Source organism: Muntiacus reevesi, chromosome 4, assembly GCF_963930625.1.
Source record: "Muntiacus reevesi chromosome 4, mMunRee1.1, whole genome shotgun sequence".
NCBI lineage: Eukaryota > Metazoa > Chordata > Mammalia > Artiodactyla > Cervidae > Muntiacus > Muntiacus reevesi.
The window spans coordinates 171,497,882-171,508,800 of NC_089252.1; positions in this window are offsets into that span (position 1 = coordinate 171,497,882).

Here is a 10,919-nt window from a genome sequence, read left to right on the forward strand (position 1 = left end):
CCAGCAAATTTGGAAAACTCAGCAGTGGACACAGGACTGGAAAAGGTCTGTTTTCATTCCAATCCCAAAGAAAGGCAAAGCCAAAGAATGCTCAAACTACTGCACAATTGCACTCATCTCACACACTAGTAAAGTAACGCTCAAAATTCTCCAAGCCGGGTTTCATCAACACGTGAACCGAGAACTTCCAGATGTTCAAGCTGGTTTTAGAAAAGGCAGAGGAACCGGGTATCAAACTGTCAATATCCGCTGGATCATTGAAAAAGCAAGAGAGTTCCAGAAAAACATCTATTTCTGCTTTATTGACTATGCCAAAGCCTTAGACCGTGTGGATCACTATAAACTGTGGAAAATTCTGAAAGAGATGGGAATACCAGACCACCTGACCTGCCTCTTGAGAAACCTGTATGCAGGTCAGGAAGAAACATTTAGATCTGGACATGGAACAACAGACTGGTTCCAAATAGGAAAAGGAGAACATCAAGGCTGTATATTGTCACCCTGCTTATTTTACTTATATGCAGAGTACATCATGAGAAACCCTGGGCTGGAAGAAGCACAAGCTGGAATCAAGATTGCCGGGAGAAATATCAATAACCTCACATATGCAGATGACACCACCCTTATGGCAGAAAGTGAAGAGGAACTGAAGAGCCTCCTGATGAAAGTGAAAGAGAAGAGTAAAAAAGTTGGCTTAAAGCGTAACATTCAGAAAACTAAGATCATGGCATCTGGTCCCATTACTTCATGGGAAATAGATGGGAAACACTGGAAACAGTGAGAGACTTTAATTTTTTGGGTTCCAAAATCACTGCAGATGGTGATTGCAGCCATGAAATAGAAAGACGTGTGCTCCTTGGAAGGAAAGTTATGACCAACCTGGATAGCATATTAAAAAGCAGAGACATTACTTTGCCAACAAAGGTCCGTCTAGTCAAGGCTATGGTTTTTCCAGTAGCCATGTATGGATGTGAGAGTTGGACTGTGAAGAAAGCTGAGCGCTGAAAAATTGATGCTTTTGAACTGTGGTGTTGGAGAAGACTCTTGAGAGTCCCTTGGACCGCAAGGAGATCCAAACAGTCCATCCTAAAGGAGATTAGTCCTGGGTGTACATTGGAAGGACTGATGCTGAAGTTGAAACTCCAGTACTTTGGCCACCTCATGTGAAGAGTTGACTCATTGGAAAGGACCCTGATGCTGGGAGGGATTGGTGGCAGGAGAAGAAGGGGACGGCAGAGGATGAGATGGCTGGATGGCATCACCGACTCGATGGACACGAGTTTGAGTAGACTCTGGGAGTTTGTGATGGACAGGGAGGCCTGGCCTGCTGCGATTCATGGGGTCGCAAAGAGTCAGACACAACTGAGTGACTGAACTGAACTGAACACACTGATTTGGACTATATTTCTGAGAATAGAAATCTTGAGAGATCCACAGACAGCATCTCGGAGTAGATTTTGCTCAAAGCCTCAAAGAGTCCTCAGGTGCAAACTAAGGATGATAAATTTATCATGCTTCAAATTTTCTTGGCATACCAAACCCAGGAAGAGGAACATTCATGTTTCTGACAATGAGTCCTTCTATATAAATTGGTAATCCCCAAGGAAGGAAATTTTACTGGTGGTATCCTGTGTGCCTCTTTAGATTTTTCTGATTAAGAAGCAAAAACAATGTAAAAGGCCACTCTAATTCACATGTGTAAGAGTAAGAAAAATTCAGTTCATTTCAGTTCAGTCGCTCAGTCGTGTCTGACTCTTTGTGACCCCATGAAGTGCAGCACGCCAGGCCTACCTGTCCATCACAAACTCCTGAAGTTTACCCAAACTCATGCCCATCGAGTTGGTGATGCCAGCCAGCCATCTCATCGTCTGTCGTCCCCTTCTCCTCTTGCCCCAATCCCTCCCAGCATCAGGGTCTTTTCCAATGAGTCAACTCTTCACATGAGGTGGCCAAAGTACTGGAGTTTCAGCTTCAGCATCAGTCCTTCCAATGAACACCCAGGACTAATCTCCTTCAGGGTGGACTGGTTGGTCCTCCTTGCAGTCCAAGGGACTCTCAAGAGTCTTCTCCAACACCACAGTTCAAAAGCATCAATTTTTTGGCGCTCAGCTTTCTTCACAGTCCAACCCTCACATCCATACATTACCACTGGAAAAACCATAGCATTGACTAGACGGACCTTTGTTGGCAAAGTAATGTCTCTGCTTTTTAATATGCTATCTAGGTTGGTCATAACTTTCCTTCCAAGGAGTAAACGTCTTTTAATTTCATGGCTGCAAGAATTAGACCCTCACAATAATTTCTGTCAACCTCCCCATTATTTCATATAGCTTTTGGAGATGTTGACTTGTATCCCGCTACAACCCTGCCTTCCTTGTCTGTACTAACCTGTGTTCTTTGGCGAATGCTTCATTTTCATCCAAATTTCCACAGTTGGAGGATCTAATCCATCCTGGATTAAATGGATGGTTTACTTAAAGCATACAGTATTCACACCCTCAATGATCTGATGACTGTGTTGGTCTGTTTACCTTGTTGTCCCCAAGAGATGAATCAGAGGTGAGATGTGTCATGTGAGTCTCTGAGTTGCATAAAATTTAGCATTTTAAAAAATTGGCTCCCCATCCACGTTCAATTCTTCTCTCAATGGAAGTACCCAAATTTTTAGAGCTTAACTGGGAAGCAAGTGTATTACTTCCATTTTTTGAATCTGAGTCAGAATCAAACCACAGTTTCTGAGACAGAGTCCTTCACATATATAATAAAAAAAAGAGCAAATAATCGCCCCCTTCTCCTGGCAATAATAGAATTAGAAAAGAGGACTTTAATAACCTGAAAACAACCTTAATGTTTCTGTTCTAAGAAAGATTATTGCAGAGTCCTTGGAAGGCAGGATATGGGTGGGCTTGTTTGCAGTTTCTATGTTCATTAGAGTGACATGGATTTTATTTGCTCTTTTTAGAGCAGGCACACGGGGATCAATTTCTTAAAGAAGTTAAAGATACCCTGTGGACCCAAGTACAAAAGGTGCAAATAAACCTCAGTTGACAGCTTGGAGAACAAGTTGTAAACATGTGGCTGAGGAGAGAAGTTCCTGAGAGACCATAAGGTTCCATGAAAGCATCTGCCACAGTCACGAGGTTTGTGATGTTGGGAGTGATGGAGTGAGAACCCAGGGGACTGGTGTGCCTGCCCAAGTCATTATTCCCATATTCTCCCTTTAATAAACTAGTTGACCAGTACTCAAACCTGATATAAATGAATGTAACTTCACAGTGGATTATCACAATCTTGGGGCTTCTGGTGGCTCAGTGGTAAAGAACCCACCTGCCAATGCAGGAGATGTGGGTTTGATCCGTGGGCTGGGAAGATCCCCTGGAGAAAGAAATGGCAAACCAGTCCAGTGTTCTTGTCTTGGAAATCCGAGGGACAGAGGAGTCTGGCGGGCTATAGTCCGTGGGGTCTCAAAAGAGTTGGACATGAATTAGCAACTAAACAACAACAACAACTTTAATGCCATGGTATCCCCCATTAAGATCTGATACTTATTATTTCTGAAATTAATACCCCATCCAGTCAGCACCTGCAAAATGCTTTTCTATGGAAGATTTGACTAATGTTCTATTTTATGTATACATTCTAGAGTTCAACGGGCTCGCAGAAACTATTTGCCTTCACCTCTGAAGGAATAGTACGTTTTCACTTGCCTCCCTGTGAGATATTCCAACTGCCTTGCCTATTGCACATAACTCTGCAGGCAAGATCTTAACCACATCCAACTTATTCCAGGAATACAGCTGTGACATTGTATTGATAACATCATTCTGCAAGGACATTGAAACAATGCTTTCAAATGGGATAAACAAAACTTTTCATAGATCTTTCTAATCAGAGTTGTTCCACTGCATCCTATAAAATTCAAGGCCCCGCTATTGCACTAAAATTTCTGAACAATACTCCTCTGCCCAGGAAAGATTTATACCTGATGTATTGAGGAACCAATTCTCCGGTTTTATTAGCATCTGCTATTTTAAAGGAGTCTCAGCATTTACATCGGAGAAGGCAATGGCAACCCACTCCAGTACTCTTGCCTGGAAAATGCTATGGATGGAGGAGCCTGGTGGGCTGCAGTCCATGGGGTCTCAAAGAGTCGGACATGACTGAGCGACTTCACTTTCACTTTTCACTTTCATGCATTGGAGAAGGAAATGGCAACCCACTCCAGTGTTCTTGCCTGGAGAATCCCAGGGACGGGGGAGCCTGGTGGGCTGCCGTCTATGGGGTCGCACAGAGTCGGACACGACTGAAGTGACCTAGCAGCAGCAGCAGCAGCAGCATTTTCATGCTTAATTGGTTCTCAGAGGCAACATGCTCCTCATTTAGGAATTTGATTTCAGTCCATTATGCTGCTTCTTGCAAATGGACTCATTTTTTCTTTAAAAAGTTTAATTAATTTTACAATTAGCATAACTGAATACAACATTGCATTAATACAAGATAATGAGTAGATATTTTTATATATTACAAAATGATCACCACACTAAGTCCAATTAATATCTGTCATTGTGCATAGTTATAGAATTTTTTTCTTGTGATAAACGCTTTTAAAGATGGACTCTCCTAGCAGCTTTTAAATATACAATACTAGTAACTATAGTTACTGTACTATATAGTACATCTCTATAACTAATTTATTCTATAACTGGAAGTTCATATATTTTGACTCTCTTTACCCATGTCTCCCAGCTCCATCCCCCACCTTTGGCACCAGTCTGTTCTCTGTATCTATGAGTTTAATTTTTTTTATTGATTTATAAAATCTTTATTAGAGAACAGTTGGTTTACGGTGCTGTTAGTTTCAGGTGTGCAGCGAACTGACTCAGTTACACATAAACACACCTGCTCTTGTTTAGATTCTTTTTCCATACAGGTCGTTGCAGAGTGTTGAACAGAGTTCCCTGGGCTATACAGTAAGTCCTTACTAGTCATCTATTTTACTTTTTATTAAACACTTTGTTTTGTCTTAGAGTATCCAATTAACAATGTGATAATCTCAGGTAGACAAAGGCAAAGAACTTAGCTACACATACACACACACACATATACACACACACATATATAGACACACACACATATACACGCACATATATACACACACACACACACATATACACACACATACACACACATATACACACATACACACACATACACACACACATATACACACACATATACACACACACACACACACACATACACACACACATATATGTATACGTTTGCTGCTGCTACTACCGCTAAGTCGCTTCAGTTGTGTCTGACTCTGCGACCCCACAGATGGCAGCCCACCAGGCTCCCGTCCCTGGGATGCTCCAGGCAAGAACACTGGAGTGGGCTGCCATTTCCTTCTCCAGTGCATGAAAGTGAAAAGGGAAACTGAAGTCGCTCAGTCATGCATGACTCTTCGCGACCCCATGGACTGCTGCCTACCAGGCTCCTCCGGCCATGGGGTTTTCCAGGCAAGAGTACTAGAGTGGGGTGCCAGTGCCTTTTCCTGTGTATATGTATATATACACATAGATATACACATGTATCTATTCTCCCCCAAACTCCCCTTCCATCCAGGCTGAAACATGACATTAAACAGAGTTCCCTGTGCTATATAGTAAGCCCTCAGTTCAGTTGCTTAGTTGTGTCCACTCTTTGCGACCCAATGAATCGCAGCAGGCCAGGCCTCCCTGTCCATCACAAATCCCTGGAGTCTACTCAAACTCATGCCCATGGAATCGGTGATGCCATCCAGCCATCTCATCCTCTGTCATCCCCTTCTCCTCCTGCCTCCAATCCCTCCCAGCATCAGGGTTTTTTCCAATGAGTCAACTCTTCACATGAGGTGGCCAAAGTACTGGAGTTTCAGCTTCAGCATCAGTCCTTCCAATGAACACCCAGGACTGATCTCCTTCAGGATGGACTGGTTGGATCTCTTGCAGTCCAAGGGACTCTCAAGAGTCTTCTCCAACACCACAGTTCAAAAGCATCAATTTTTCAGCGCTCAGCTTTCTTCACAGTCCAACTCTCACATCCATACATGGCCACTGGAAAAACCATAGCCTTGACTAGACGGTCCTTTGTTGGCAAAGCAATGTCTCTGCTTTTCAATATGCTATCCAGGTTGGTCATAACTTTCCTTCCAAGGAGCACACGTCTTTTAATTTCATGCCTGCAGTCACTATCTGCAGTGATTTTGGAGCCCCCCAAAATAAAGTCTGACACTGTTTCCACTGTCTCCCCATCTTTTCCCACGAAGTGATGGGACCAGATGCCATGATTTTAGTTTTCTGAATGTTACGCTTTAAGCCAACTTTTTTACTCTCCTCTTTCACTTTCATCAGGAGGCTCTTCAGTTCCTCTTCACTTTCTGCCATAAGGGTGGTGTCATCTGCATATCTAGGTTATTGATATTTCTCCCGGCAATCTTGATTCCAGCTTGTGCTTCTTCCAGCCCAGGGTTTCTCATGATGTACTCTGCATATAAGTAAAATAAGCAGGGTGACAATATACAGCCTTGATGTACTCCTTTCCCTATTTGGAACCAGTCTGTTGTTCCACGTCCAGATCTAAATGTTTCTTCCTGACCTGCATACAGGTTTCTCAAGAGGCAGATCTGGTATTCCCATCTCTTTCAGAATTTTCCACAGTTTATAGTGATCCACACGGTCTAAGGCTTTGGCATAGTCAATAAAGCAGAAATAGATGTTTTTCTGGAACTCTCTTGCTTTTTCAATGATCCAGCGGATATTGGCAGTTTGATCTCTGGTTCCTCTGCCTTTTCTAAAACCAGCTTGAACATCTGGAAGTTCACGGTTCATGTATTGATGAAACCCAGCTTGGAGAATTTTGAGCGTTACTTTACTAGTGTGTGAGATGAGTGCATTTGTGCGGTAGTTTGAGCATTCTTTGACTTTGCCTTTCGTAGGAATTGGAATGAAAACGGACCTTTTCCAGTCCTGTGGCCACTGCTGAGTTTTCCAAATTTGCTGGCATATTGAGTGTAGCACTTTCACAGCATCATCTTTCAGGATTTGAAATAGCTCAACTTGAATTCCATCACATCCACTAGCTTTGTTCGTAGTGATGCTTTCTAAGGCCCACTTGACTTCACATTCCAGGATGTCTGGCTCTAGGTGAGTGATCACACCATTGTGATTATCTGGGTCGTGAAGATCTTTATTGTACAATTCTTCTGTGTATTCTTGCCACCTCGTCTTAATATCTTCTGCTTCTGTTAGGTTCATACCATTTCTGTCCTTTATTGAGCCCATTTTTGCATGAAATGTCCCCTTGGTATCTCTAATAGTTATCTATATTATATGCAGTAGCAGTGGGTACACATTAATCCCAGTCTCCCCCTTACCCCACCTGGTAGCCGTAAGTTTGTTTTCTATGTCTGTGACCCTATTTCTGTTTTTAAAATTATGTTCGTTTGTACTTTATTTTAAGATTCCATACGTAAGGAGTATCATATAATATTTGTCTTTCTCTGCCTGTCTTACTTCAATTAGTATGATAATCTCTAGATCCATCCATATTGCTGCAAGTGGCATAATTTAATTCTTTTTAATAGCTGAGTAACATTCCATTGTTTCTATCTGTCTATCTGTCTATATACACCACATCTTCTTTATTCATTCTTCTGTCAGTGGACATTTAGTTTGCTTCCATATTTTGGCTATTGTAAACAGTGCTGCAGCGAACACATGTAAGTGAGATCAAGCATTATTTGTCTTTTTCTGTCTGATCTATTCCACTTAGCATAATGCCCTTAAGGTCTATCTATGTTGTTGAAAATGAAAAGATTTTCTCCTTTTTTATGGCTAAATAGTTATATATATCATATTTTCTTAATTCATTCATCTGTTAGAGAATACTTAGGTTGTTTCCATACCCTGGCTATTGTAAATAATGCTGCAATGAATGTGGGGGGACAGGTATCTTTTCAAGTTAGTGTTTTCATTTTCTTCAAATAAATACCCAGAAGTGGAATTGATGGATCATATGCTTGTTTTATTTTTAATTTTTTGAGGAAACTCTATACTGTTTTTCATAGTGGCTGAATGTAAATTGGCTTGCTTTGAGTGGCTTGCCACCTCAAACCAAAAAGCTCTAAATTGCAATAAAACAGGCACTTCTATCAGTGCATTTCAACCGTCCCAACCCCCCAAACTTCTTCACTGTAGAGGCTTTGGCTACCTTATCTTGTTCCTTTTGGAGTCCCTGAATCAGTCATTGTTCATGGGTTTCTGCTGCAGAAATCTGCCTTCTCTGGCTGCACATTTCACAACATTAGGATGGCAACTGTTGGCTGTGTAGTGGATCTTTCTTGAATAAGTGCTTTTACAAATCCTGAACCTTTGACTCTGCATCCAGTTGTTCATTGTGCCTTGGGTCTTTGAGGCACCACCCCACAAACGTGGCATGGCCACAGAGGTCTCATTATTCAAATGAAAATGCTACTCAGAGAGCCAAGCCTGGGCCTCTGGCATATCCCACTCAGCAGGAAATGATTTCCATGTCCTCAATCCTTCGCTAGATGCCGTGGTGCCTGAAGAGGTCACCCCTCACCAATACCCACTGGTCATGTGGGGAGCCTCTTGGGATCTACTGAGTGGTCAGGAAATGGAATTTGTATCCTTTATAGATTCAGCACCAGCATCACACAGGATGAAGCCCACTGAAAATCTTCTGCACTGGGACATCCCTAATCAAAGGTGGGGCCCAGGGGTCAGCACAGTCATTTTATTTATTTATTTATTTTAACTGGAGGTTAATTATTGTACAGTATAGTAGTGGTTTTTGCCATACACTGACATGAATCAGCCATGGGTGTACATGTGTTCCCCGTCCTGAAACCCCTCCCACCTCCCTCCCCATCACACCCCCTCTGGGTCATCCCAGCGCACCACAGCACAGTCATTTTAACACTGGAGGACATGATGGCCAACAACTGGCCCCTTCGCATTTTTATAGACTCTTGGTCTGTTGCCGACCATATGGTCACATGGTCTGGCTAATGGCAGCAACAACAATCCCTTATCTAAGTTGTTTCACACTCTCCTTTCGGGTAAAGAACTCCAGGAATTTATTGCACCACAGATACTCAAAATGCAAATCAAGGTCAAATACTAAAATTCAATTTTCAGAGCCTCATTACAATGCACAGGCTGATAAATTAGCTTGGATTTCTGAAACACACACTGGTACAGTCTGAGATCTGATGCCACTAATCTCTTCCTGGTGGGCCCATGAAATGCCAGTCTGGAGTATGGCCCCTGCCTTCAAGGCCTGAGAGGAATTAAAGGGACTTCCCTTTTCCAGTGGGAACATAAGGTAATGTAGTGACTAACCATGCATCTTATGAGGGAAAACGTGCCCCTGCCTATATAATGGAAGAAGATTATCTCCCGGGGGATAGCCCTTAGCCAGTGGCAAATAGATTTATGAGGCAATTGACTCCATCTGTTGTTAGTTACTCTTCTTGGATCATGGTAGACACTTGGAAATAGTATTCCCCCGTCCTTCCAGACATGCTACCGTTGAAGCCACAATACAAGACCTCAATGAAGCTCTTCTTATACTTTTACTCTCTCTGATGTTCAGCACAAGTTGAGCATGTTTCCCCATGTTGTTAGCCTAAATCTTGAAGCCATTTAGGTCATCAGTCCTTGATGGTGACCACAGTCCTTGAGACTTCAGATTCTGCCCCTGCTTCAGTATGCTTGCCATCCTGTGGTCCATTGTGCCTTGGGTCGACTTGTTGCTGCTGCCAGCTCTCAAAGTCTGCGTACTGCTGTTCACTGTTCAGCTCTCAGTTCTCTAAAACCTGATGAGACGAAAGTGATCCTTGTTCTAATACTCACATGCTGGTGGTCATGTGCTGGGGACCCTTGCTGATTTGCTGCCTCCTTGGGGTGTGCTGCTCCTGTCTTCACTGTCCTGCATCGGGTCTGAAATCCAGCTCCCTCAGACCAGTGCACTCTCTGCTGTGATCCTGGGGAAAAGGGTCCTGGCCTTTGGGGAACCACAACTTCCTGCAGTGGCAGCCCTTTATAACAACTCTAGTGGGAAGGCGTTCTAATGCTTTTAAGAAATAAATTCTTCTCGTTTTGATCTCTAGATTTAAAGCACTCCAATCGGGGCTTCCCTGGTTGTCCAGTGGCTAAGACTCCAAGGTCCCAGTGCAGTGGGCCTGGGTTCGATTCCTTGTCAGGGAACTAGATTCCACACGCTGCAACTTAAAAGAGCCCGAAGAGCATGCATGCCACAACTCAGACTCAGTGCAGCCAAATAAATAAATTAGTAAATAAATATTTACCAAGAGAAAGCAATCCAGTCAAAATTCTAGCAGGATTTTTTGTAGGTAGAGATAAGCTGATTTTAAAGCTTACATATAAAGAAAGGCAAAGAAACTCAGATAGTCTAAACAATTTTGAAAAGAATAACAAAACGGTAGCATCCACACTATTTAATTTCCAGCCTGTGGTGCAAAACAGGTCATTTTTCTGGTGAGTGTGTGTGATCAGCTGGTTCTGTATTGCTGTTGAGTGGGCTGTGATTACACACTGTTTTCAACAGCAGTCATTTCAATCTCCTGCTGCATAGATCTTGTTGATTTCTTTATATTAGATAATCCAGTTGCTGAATCACTTGCCATGGCGTATGCTGCATGACTTTTACAACCCTGAAAACCACATATCAGGTACTGTAAGGCAGACAAACTTAGATAAAGGTTACTATTCAAATTTGCAAGTTGTCATTGTCCTAGATTTCTAAATCTGGGCTCCAAAATCATGTCTTTGTTTTTTTTTTTATTTGGTTCTACCTTAGATAACTATATATTTTAAAATATGGATGTAGAT